Below are 12990 nucleotides of genomic sequence, written 5' to 3' on the forward strand. Positions count from 1 at the left end.
GTAACCTTGAGATTGTTGATATTTTTCCACAATTTTGGTTCTTAAGTCCTCAGACAGTTCTCTTCTCCTTTCTTTCTGTTGTCCATGCTTAGTGTGGCACACACAGACACACAATGCAAAGACTAAGTGAACTTCTCTCCTTTTTATCTGCTTTCAGGTGTGATTTGTTTATTGCCCACACCTGTTACTTGCCCCCAGGTGAGTTTAACAGGAGCATCACATGCTTGAAACAATCTTATTTATCCACAATTTTGAAAGGTGCCAATAATTTTGTCCAGCCCATTTTTGGAGTTTGGTGACATTATGTCCAATTAGCTTTTTTTTCCCTTCCCTTCTTTGGTTTAGTTCCAATACACACAAAGGGAATAAACATGTGTATAGCAAAACATGTGTTACTGCAATCCTTTCCTGTGAGAAATACTTCATTTTCTAGAATAACTTCAGGGGTGCCAACATTTACGCACATGACTGTATCTATCTCATATCTATCTATAAATTTCATATCTATCTATCTCATATCTATCTATCTTTTTGGTGGAATACATTTTTAGGTCTCTTCAGAGATGTTCTATTGGGTTCGGGCTCTGGCTGGGACCCTCAAGAACATTCACAGAGTTGTCCCTAAGCTGTTCCTGTGTTGTCTCGGCTGTGTGCTTAGAGGCATTGGGGGAGATGTATTAAAACCTATGCAGAGGAAAAGTTGCCTATAGCAACCAATCAGATCACGTCTTTCATTTTGCAGAGGCCTTTTAAAAATGAAAGAAGGGTTGGTTGCTATGGGCAACTAGTCAACTCTACACAGGTTTTGATATATGTCTCCCATTTTTGTATTGGAAAGTGAAGCTTCTGCCCAGTCTGAGGTCCAGAGCTCTGGATCAGGTTTTCATTAAGAATATCTCTGTACTTTGCTCCATTCAGCTTTCCCTTAATCCTGACCAGTCTCCACTTCCCCACATCATGATGCTGCCCCCACCATGATCACTGTAGGTATGGTATTGGGCAGGTGATGGGCAGTACCTGGTTTCCCCCAGACATGATGCTGCCCCCACCATGATCACTGTAGGGATGGTATTGGGCAGGTGATGGGCAGTGCCTGGTTTCCCCCAGACATGATGCTGCCCCCACCATGATCACTGTAGGGATGGTATTGGGCAGGTGATGGGCAGTGCCTGGTTTCCTCCTGACATGATGCTGCCCCCACCATGATCACTGTAGGGATGGTATTGGGCAGGTGATGGGCAGTGCCTGGTTTCCCCCAGACATGATGCTGCCCCCACCATGATCACTGTAGGGATGGTATTGGGCAGGTGATGGGCAGTGCCTGGTTTCCTCCAGACATGATGCTACCCCCACCATGATCACTGTAGGGATGGTATTGGGCAGGTGATGGGCAGTACCTGGTTTCCCCCAGACATGATGCTGTCCCACCATGATCACTGTAGGGATGGTATTGGGCAGGTGATGGGCAGTACCTGGTTTCCTCCAGACATGATGCTGCCCCCACCATGATCACTGTAGGGATGGTATTGGGCAGGTGATGGGCAGTGCCTGGTTTCCCCCAGACATGATGCTGCCCCCACCATGATCACTGTAGGGATGGTATTGGGCAGGTGATGGGCAGTGCCTGGTTTCCTCCAGACATGATGCTACCCCCACCATGATCACTGTAGGGATGGTATTGGGCAGGTGATGGGCAGTACCTGGTTTCCCCCAGACATGATGCTGTCCCACCATGATCACTGTAGGGATGGTATTGAGCAGGTGATGGGCAGTGCCTGGTTTCCTCCAGACATGATGCTGCCCCAACCATGATCACTGTAGGGATGGTATTGGGCAGGTGATGGGCAGTACCTGGTTTCCCCCAGACATGATGCTGCCCCCACCATGATCACTGTAGAGATGGTATTGGGCAGGTGATGGGCAGTGCCTGGTTTCCTCCAGACATGATGCTGCCCCCACCATGATCACTGTAGGGATGGTATTGGGCAGGTGATGGGCAGTACCTGGTTTCCTCCAGAGAGATGCTGCCCCCACCATGATCACTGTAGGGATGGTAGTGGGCAGGTGATGGGCAGGTCCTGGTTTCCCCCAGACATGATGCTGCCCCCACCATGATCACTGTAGGGATGGTATTGGGCAGGTGATGGGCAGTGCCTGGTTTCCTCCAGACATGATGCTGCCCCCACCATGATCACTGTAGGGATGGTATTGGGCAGGTGATGGGCATTGCCTGGTCTCCTCCAGACATGATGCTGCCCCCACCATGATCACTGTAGGTATGGTATTGGGCAGGTGATGGGCAGTACCTGGTTTCCCCCAGACATGATGCTGCCCCCACCATGATCACTGTAGGGATGGTATTGGGCAGGTGATGGGCAGTGCCTGGTTTCCTCCTGACATGATGCTGCCCCCACCATGATCACTGTAGGGATGGTATTGGGCAGGTGATGGGCAGTGCCTGGTTTCCCCCAGACATGATGCTGCCCCCACCATGATCACTGTAGGGATGGTATTGGGCAGGTGATGGGCAGTGCCTGGTTTCCCCCAGACATGATGCTGCCCCCACCATGATCACTGTAGGGATGGTATTGGGCAGGTGATGGGCAGTGCCTGGTTTCCTCCAGACATGATGCTACCCCCACCATGATCACTGTAGGGATGGTATTGGGCAGGTGATGGGCAGTACCTGGTTTCCCCCAGACATGATGCTGTCCCACCATGATCACTGTAGGGATGGTATTGAGCAGGTGATGGGCAGTGCCTGGTTTCCTCCAGACATGATGCTGCCCCCACCATGATCACTGTAGGGATGGTATTGGGCAGGTGATGGGCAGTACCTGGTTTCCCCCAGACATGATGCTGCCCCCACCATGATCACTGTAGAGATGGTATTGGGCAGGTGATGGGCAGTGCCTGGTTTCCTCCAGACATGATGCTGCCCCCACCATGATCACTGTAGGGATGGTATTGGGCAGGTGATGGGCAGTACCTGGTTTCCTCCAGAGAGATGCTGCCCCCACCATGATCACTGTAGGGATGGTAGTGGGCAGGTGATGGGCAGGTCCTGGTTTCCCCCAGACATGATGCTGCCCCCACCATGATCACTGTAGGGATGGTATTGGGCAGGTGATGGGCAGTGCCTGGTCTCCTCCAGACATGATGCTGCCCCCACCATGATCACTGTAGGGATGGTATTGGGCGGGTAATGGGGAGTACCTGGTTTCCTCCAGACATGATGCTGCCCCCACCATGATCACTGTAGGGATGGTATTGGGCAGGTGATGGGCAGTGCCTGGTTTCCCCCAGACATGATGCTGCCCCCACCATGATCACTGTAGGGATGGTATTGGGCAGGTGATGGGCAGTGCCCGGTTTCCTCCAGACATGATGCTTAGGATTGAGGCCAGTAAGTACAATCTAGGAGAATCTTGTTCCTCACAGTCTGATCATTTTAGATGTTTTTTATGTAATCTCCAGGTGTCTTTCTTGTATCTATTACTATAGAGAGGCTTCTTTCTGCAATAAAGCCCAGAATGTGGAGGCTGCAGTGACACTGGCGTCTCCATACCCCTGGTGTCCATATTTTGTGCTCCTATCACTGAACACCCAGCTTGAAGTTTTGTGATATGACTTTTGCAGTTTCGCTGTGGATGCCATATTTGTGCAGTGAACGCCTGATGATTTTTACATACTGGAGTCCATAAACTTGCATTCACCTCTGCAGTAATTTGAGGAGCCGAGGTTTTGTGTTTTATGTCAAGCTTTGGCTTTCGACCATAGTCACTTCTGTCTTCAGATGTTTTACCAGCCTTTGTATACTCAGATGTAATAAAGGAAGCAGTAGACCTCCAAATACTAAGCACATAAAGTCTCGGACACCCCATACTGGGCACGCACTGACATCCATTCCTCTTTGGAGCTCAGGTTGTCAGGGGGCCCAACAGTTCGGACCCCTCACAATCCTACTTCAAAGGCTTCACACATCAATATAGTTAAAGAAAACCTGTACAATATTCCAGCTGCTAGTCTCCCAGAATCCTCTGCTGCGTCTTGGCCCAGTATTGATACAACACTCAGCTCCACATACCTGATGTCAATATCAATGGGGGGGGGGGGGGGGGGTGAAGTGCGTGCAGAGCGGGAAAGCGTGTCGTGTGAGCGTGTTTCTATTTTGGGCCTGACTCCCTCCTCCCATTACCTTACACCAGAGAAACCTGATCAGACTCTTAAATAATCGAGCAGGGAAGAGAAATGGACAGAGACATCCAGAGGAGAGGATGATACAAGCGGTCTGCTGAGCGGGGAGCAGATGTGGACACCCCATAAGGACACCCCGCCGGCTAGATGTAGGAGCAGGGGAACAGTACAAGGAAGATAACATTATTTAGAAAAGATATCTACATAGTAGTGTTATTGTGTCTAACCTACCCTTATATCAATGACATCAGAAAATGGTTTAATTCCTGGGAGTGGTTATCAGAAACCCCACCCATTCCCAAACTTAAGGGTATATACATATAATGTGTTGTGCATTACTAGGGGCTTCTATTATATTAAAATGATACAGTAACTATAATATTATGTACAAGAATATAACTACTATAATACTGCTCCTATATACAAGAATATAACTACTATAATACTGCTCCTATATACAAGAATATAACTACTATAATACTGCTCCTATATACAAGAATATAACTACTATAATACTGCTCCTATATACAAGAATATAACTACTATAATACTGCTCCTATATACAAGAATATAACTACTATAATACTGCTCTTATATACAAGAATATAACTACTATAATACTGCTCCTATATACAAGAATATAACTACTATAATACTGCTCCTATATACAAGAATATAACTATTATAATACTGCCCCCTATATACAAGAATATAACTACTATAATACTGCCTCCTATATATAAGAATATAACTACTATAATACTGCTCCTATATACAAGAATATAACTACTATAATACTGCTCCTATATACAAGAATATAACTACTATAATACTGCTCCTATATACAAAAATATAACTACTATAATACTGCTCCTATATACAAGAATATATCTACTATAATACTGCCTCCTATATACAAGAATATAACTACTATAATACTGCTCCTATATACAAGAATATAACTAATATAATACTGCTCCTATATACAAGAATATAACTACTATAATACTGCTCCTATATACAAGAATATAACTACTATAATACTGTCCCTATATACAAGAATATAACTACTATAATATTGCTCCTATATACAAGAATATAACTACTATAATACTGCCTCCTATATATAAGAATATAACTACTATAATACTGCCTCCTATATACAAGAATATAACTACTATAATACTGCTCCTATATACAAGAATATATCTACTATAATACTGCCTCCTATATACAAGAATATAACTACTATAATACAGCTCCTATATACAAGAATATAACTACTATAATACTGCTCCTATATACAAGAATATAACTACTATAATACTGTCCCCTATATACAAGAATATACCTACTATAATACTGCTCCTATATACAAGAATATAACTACTATAATACTGCTCCTATATACAAGAATATAACTACTATAATACTGCCTCCTATATACAAGAATATAACTACTATAATACTGCTCCTATATACAAGAATATAACTACTATAATACTGCCTCCTATATACAAGAATATAACTACTATAATACTGCTCCTATATACAAGAATATAACTACTATAATTCTGCTCCTATATACAAGAATATAACTACTATAATACTGCTCCTATATACAAGAATATGACTACGGAAGTGTCCGTCATCACTACATAATAGACTTTATGCTTTCCCAGAATCCCCCTGGCATTGAGTGCAGTGATCTCGGGTTGGTATATGACATCCACAGGTCCTCAGTGTATGGACAGTTTTCGTGATGATCTGGCAGTGAATGGTCCTATCACAGACGGCTGATGGTCCTTCTATTTCTGGGGTTTTGCTTGGTAAGATGGTGTCCCATGGCAGTGCCATGGGACACCATCTTACCAAGCAAAACCCCAGAAATAGAAGGAGCATCAGCCGTCTGTGATAGGACCATTCACTGCTAGAATTGTCATCTGTACGGAGAACCTGATGGATCTGCTAAGTATGGTTAGGGCTAATTAATTTTAGGGGTGCACATACTTTCCCCCCTGCTGTGTATATATACGTTCTCTCAGTACAAAGAGATGATCCGTCCCCATCTCTTCTTCTCCCTCCTCCATTACTCTCCATGTGAATCTGATGACTCTGAGGTGTTTTCTTCTCAATCTCCCTGTTATAGAACAAGTCATGTGATCATCATTGTACGGCACTATCCGCAGTTTATCTTCCTTTTACCAACGTTATATAAATTGGTATTATACCCCGTGCTGTAATGACCTGTACATTAGTAACATCCACCATATTGACCTGTATGATGGGGGAGGGGTAATAACTGGAATAGCAGCAACGAAATGACCTCAGGAGAGAAATCAGCAGATGATGGAGCGTTCAGGATCACCTCACAGACCACAGAGCGCCATCTTAGTGAGGAAAGGGGATCAGAATAGGAATGATGTAGATGCCTCCTGGGAATAAATAAAACCATAGCACCTATATTATACCGTACATTACACATCAATACTGTGATGATCCAATATACTATAATCAGGATTCTTTTGTAACGTGATGATGGGAACTGAGGAAAAGTCTGCAGAATAGTCAAACAACTAAAGAGAGAGCAATTCATATAGAATATATATTAGGGCATTCCAGTAAAGTAGAAATAATACTACCACATATGTACAAGAACATAAATACTATAAAAATGCCCCCTATGAACAAGAATATAATACTATAATACTGCTCCTATAAACAAGAATACAACTACTATAATACTGCTCCTATATACAAGAATACAACTACTATAATACTGCTCCTATATACAAGAATATAACTACTATAATACTGCTCCTATATACAAGAATATAACTACTATAATACTGCCTCCTATATACAAGAATATAACTACTATAATACTGCTCCTATATACAAGAATATAACTACTATAATACTGCTCCTATATACAAGAATATAACTACTATAATATTGCTCCTATATACAAAAATATAACTACTATAATACTGCTCCTATATACAAGAATATAACTACGATAATACTGCTCCTATGTACAAGAATATAACTACTATAATACTGCCTCCTATATACAAGAATATAACTACTATAATACTGCTCCTATATACAAGAATATAACTACTATAATACTGCTCCTATATACAAGAATATAACTACTATAATACTGCTCCTAAATACAAGAATATAACTACTATAATACTGCTCCTATATACAAGAATATAAAAACTATAATACTGTTTCCTCTATACAAGAATATATCTACTAAAATTCTGCCTCCTATATACAAGAATATAACTACTATAATACTGCCTCCTATGTACAAGAATATAACTACTATAATACTGCCCCTATATACAAGAATATGTAAGACTCACTGCAGACGGCAGGTACCCAGGGAGTAGTAGATCCGTAGTTCCACGGTAGTCTGAAGCGTTGATGTAGTGAATCCGCTGGATCTGTGTGGCAGATGACGCGGGTCGTGCCATGGAGCGGATTCTAAGGTGCTGCTGGTTTTCACCAGAGCCCGCTGCAAAGCGGGTTGGACTTGCTGCGGCAGGCGACACCCAGGTCGCTACCCCTGGCACAACTCCACCACACAGGCGGCTGAGGTGATGCGTGGCACCGAAGGAATAGACAGGACTTAGTCAGGCTGGCTAGGGGTCAGGGCAGGCGGCACAGGAGCGTAGTCAGTAGGGTAGCAGAAGGTCAATAGGCTGGCGGCTAGAAACATGGTCGGGTCACGGAATACAAAGGTCTGGTACACGGCAAGGAAACACTAGGACTGCTTTCTCTAAGGCGCAAGGCAAACAAAGATCCGGCAAGGGTACTAGGGAGGTGCTAAAACTTATAATAATGGTTCAGGTGTTAATACTAATTACGGGCGCACTGGCCCTTTAAATTTCAAAGCTCTGGCGCACGCACGCGCTAGGAGGTGGGGGCGCGCGCGTCGGAGCGGAGAGACAGAGGCCGGGGAGGGAGGTGAGTGACGGGCTGGGACTCGCATGCGCGTGCGTCCCGCGGTATGTCAAGCCAGAGCGCTGTTTATCACAGTACCCCCCCCCCCTTTGGTCTCCCCCTCTTTTGGGACCAACATTTTTGGAGATTACGGTCCAAGATGTTCTCCTCGGGCTCCCAGGACCTCTCCTCAGGACCAAAGCCCCTCCAATCGAACCAAAAAAAAATTCTGCCACCTACCATTATAGAGGCCAGAATCTCTTTAACTTGAAAAATATCTGAGGAACCGGAGACAGGAGTTGAAGCTGAATTTTTTCTTTGAGAATAACGGTTGATAACCAGAGGTTTGAGGAGAGAAACATGAAAAGAATTAGGAATATATATGGAAGGTGGCAAGCGGAGTTTGTATGAAACAGGATTGATCTTTTGTAAGACCTCGAACGGATCCAGGAAACGAGGACCAAGTTTGTAACTTGGGATTTTAAACTGAATGTATTTAGAAGATAACCAAGCTTTATCACCAGGAGAGAAGGATGGAGGGGATCTTCTTTTTTTGTCTGCCTGAGTCTTCATTCGGCAGGATGCCAGAGATAAAGATTGCAGAGTCTGTCGCCAAATAGAGGAGAAATCTCTGACAAGTTCATCTACAGCAGGGAGACTGGAAGAGACTGGGACCGGAAGAGGAGACCTAGGATGATGACCAAAAACAATAAAAAACGGAGATGTCTTTGTGGACTCAGAGTCCTTCTGATTGTAGGAAAATTCGGCCCAGGAAAGAAGATCTACCCAGTCGTCCTGACGGGCAGACACAAAATGGCGTAAATAAGTCTCCAAAATTTGATTTATTCCTTACCATTGGACTGGGTGTGGTAGGTATGCATAAGTTTGCACCACCGCCCACTGCCGAAATATCACATTGCAGGCTATTGTCCATTACACGTAACATCCTAGAGGTGTATGCAGAAGCAGTGCCAGGCTGCCTTTCTCTCTTACCTTGCTGAGAAATCCAAACTGATGCCAAGACAGGAACAGAGGGCTCACCAGAATTTGGACACAAACTGCACTCCGCTGTCTGAGACAATGTTTTCTGGAAGACCATGAAGACAGAAGATATGAAGTAAGAAGTGCTTAGCCAGTTGTGGAGCAGATGGGAGTCCGGGAAGAGGAATGAAATGAGCCATTTTAGAAAACCGGTCTACCACAACCCAGATGACTGTGTTATTGTGTGATGATGGAAGGTAATAAAATCCATAGAAATGTGAGTCCATGGAATCTCAGGGATGGGCAACGGCTGCAAAAGTCCCGCGAGTCTCTGTCGGGAGGTCTTGTCTCGAGCACAAGTGGTACAGGAATGCACAAATTCAGAGATATCGTGTTTCAGATGTGGCCACCAATAGTGTCGGGAGATAAGAAGAAGTGTCTTGCGTATTCCAGGATGGCCAGCCAATAAGGAAGAATGACACCAGTTTAGAACTTTGCGTCTCTGAGCGGTACGAAAGTTTTACCAGGAGGTTGCTGTAGAAGATCGGCAGGGGATGCAGAAATCAGACGATCAGGAGGCATAATATGTCTTGGAGTAGGATCCAAACCCACCACATCAGAAGATCTGGAGAGGGCATCAGCTCTGATATTCTTATTAGCTGGACGGAAATGAATGAAAAAATTAAACCGGGAGAAGAACAACGACCACCTTGCCGACGTGGGTTCAAATGTTGAGCTGACTAAAGGTACAGGAGGTTCTTGTGGTCAGAATAAATACTGATCGGATGAGGAGATCCTTCCAACAGGTGTCGCCACTCCTCTAAGGCGAGCTTTATAGCAAGCGATTCACGATCTCTGATGGAGTAGTTTCTCTCCGTAGCCGAGAAGGTTTTAGAAAAGAACCCACAGGTCACAGTTTTACCCTTGGTACTTTTCTGGGTAAGAATGGCGCCTGCTCCGATAGAGGAAGCATCAACCTCCAAGGCAAAAGGTTTTCCCGGATCCGGTCTTGATAGCATGGGAGCTGAAGCAAAAGCAGACTTTAAGCTGGAGAAAGCTTCCTCGGCCCAAGGGGACCACAACTTCGGGTTAGCGCCCTTCTTGGTGAGAGCTACGATGGGAGCAACCACAGAAGAAAAATGTGGGATGAACTGGCGGTTGTAGTTTGCAAATCCCAGGAAATGTTGAATAGCCCACAGACAGGTAGGGTGAGGCCAATCCAAAACCACAGACAATTTTATTGGATCCATTTGTAGTCCTTCATGAGAGACAATGTATCCTAGAAAAGGAAGACTGGATTTTTCAAAAAGGCATTTCTAAAGTTTGGCATAGAGATGATTCCTCCGTAGGCGTCATAGGACCAGACGAACATGAGTACAATGCTCATCCAAGTTGGAAGAATAAATCAGTATGTCATCAAGATAAACAACTACACAGGTATAGAGAAGGTCGCGGAAGATATCATTGACGAATTCTTGGAAAACAGCTGGCGCATTGAAAGCCGTTTTCCATTGATCTCCCTCTCGAATTCGAATCAGGTTGTAGGCACCTCGTAAATCCAGTTTGGGGAAGACTTTAGCCCCCTGAAGACGATCAAAAAACATTCTGAGATCAGAGGAAGAGGATAACGATTCTTGACCGTGATCTTTTTCAGACCTCTGTAATCAATACAAGGATGGAGAGAACCATCCTTCTTACTGACAAAGAAGAATCCGGCTCCAGCTGGTGACAAAGACTTCCGGATAAATCCTTTTTGGAGGTTCTCTTGGATGTACTCTTGCATGGCTTGAGTCTCTGGGACAGATAAAGGATAGATTCTACCCCGAGGTGGCATAGTCCCAGGCAGTAAATCAATCGGGCAGTCGTAAGGACGATGTGGAGGCAAAGTCTCAGCCTGAGAAATCTTGATAAGGCGTAGACAGACCTGGCATGGGAGAAATTGCAAAAAGAATTTTAGGCTGGACCGACTCTAGACAACGATTTTGGCAGCATTGCCCCCAGCGAGTGACCTCTCCGGATTTCCTATCAAGCTGCGGGGAATGGAGTTGGAGCCAAGGAAGACCAAGAAGTATCTGAGAAGTACAATGTGGTAGCACAAAGAATTCAATCCTCTCCTTATGTGAGACCCCCACTTGCAGAAGGAGAGACTCCGTGCGATATAGTACTCTACAGTCCAGATTTTGTCCTGTGACAGAAGAGATGAACAGAGGCTTGGCAAGGAGACTCACTGGAAGGCGATGTTCATGCACGAGTAAGGCATCAATAAAATTGCCAGCAGAACCAGAGTCCAAAAATGCAGTAGCGAAAAAAGAAGTCTGAGCAGAAATGTGGACTTGTACGGAGATATTCAAATGGGAAGAGACGATGCACACACCCAGAGAAGTCCCTCCTATATATCCTGAGTTCGGACGTTTGCCTGGATTCTGAGAACGGGCAGGGCAGTCTTTGAGGAAATGTTCCGGACTGGCACAGTATAGGCACAAATTCTTGCTGCGACGTCGGTATCTTTCCTCCTGGGTGAGGCGAGTATGATCCTCTGGCATAGCCTTTTCAGAAAATCCACTTTCTGTTAGGAGCTCCTCCTGTCTTTAGGACAAATGTACATCAATTCGTGCAGCCAAATGGATCAGCTCACACAGGTTAGACGGAAGATCTCGAGCAGCAAGAGCGTCCTTTATGCTACTAGAAAGTCCTTTTTTAAATATAGCACACAAGGCCTCGTCGTTCCATGCCAATTCAGAAGCAGTTGCGACTGACGGACCACTTTGGAGGAGAGATCTGAATCCTCAGGAAGAGGTACCTCGGCGGGATCCATGGCCGGATCTTACTGTAAGACTCACCGCAGACCTCAGGTACCCAGGGAGTAGTAGATCCGTAGTTCCACAGTATTCTGGAGCGGGTAATGTAGTGGATCCGCTGGACCTGTGTGGCAGATGACGCGGGCCGTGCCAGGGAGCAGAGTCTAAGGTGCCGCTGGTTTTCACCAGAGCCCGCTGCAAAGCGGTTGGACTTGCTGCAGCAGGCGACCCCCAGGTCGCTACCACTGGCACAACTCGACCACACAGGCGGCTGACGTGATGCGTGGCACCGAAGGAATAGGCAGGACTTAGTCAGACTGGCTAGAGGTCAGGGCAGGCGGCACAGGAGCGTAGTCAGTAGGGTAGCAGAACGTCAATAGGCTGGCGGCTAGAAACATGGTCGGGTCACGGAATACAAAGGTCTGGTACACGGCAAGGAAACACTAGGACTGCTTTCTCTAAGGCGCAAGACAAACAAAGATCCGGCAAGGGTACTAGGGAGGTGCTAAAACTTATAATAATGGTTCAGGTGTTAATACTAATTACGGGCGCACTGGCCCTTTAAATTTCAAAGCTCCGGCGCGTGCACGCGCTAGGAGGCGGGGGCGCACGTCGGAGCTGAGAGACAGAGGCCAGGGACGGAGGTGAGTGACGGGCTGGGACTCGCATGCGGGTACGTCCCGTGATGTGAATCCCAGCCCCGCCGGGAGCCGACATTCGGGGAGAGATGCGCTCACGGCCGGTATGTCCGGCCAGAGCGCTGTTTATTACAGAATATACCTACTATAATACTGCTCCCTATGTACAAGAATATAACTACTATAAAACTGCTCCTATATACAAGAATATAACTACTACAATACTGCTCCTATATACAAGAATATAACTACTATAATACTGCCTCCTATATACAAGAATATAACTACTATAATACTGCCTCCTATATACAAGAATATAACTACTATAATACTGCTCCCTATGTACAAGAATATAACTACTATAAAACTGCTCCTATATACAAGAATATAACTACTACAATACTGTCCTCTATATACAA

The sequence above is a fragment of the Hyla sarda genome, chromosome 8, assembly GCF_029499605.1.
Source record: "Hyla sarda isolate aHylSar1 chromosome 8, aHylSar1.hap1, whole genome shotgun sequence".
Taxonomy (NCBI): Eukaryota; Metazoa; Chordata; class Amphibia; order Anura; family Hylidae; genus Hyla; species Hyla sarda.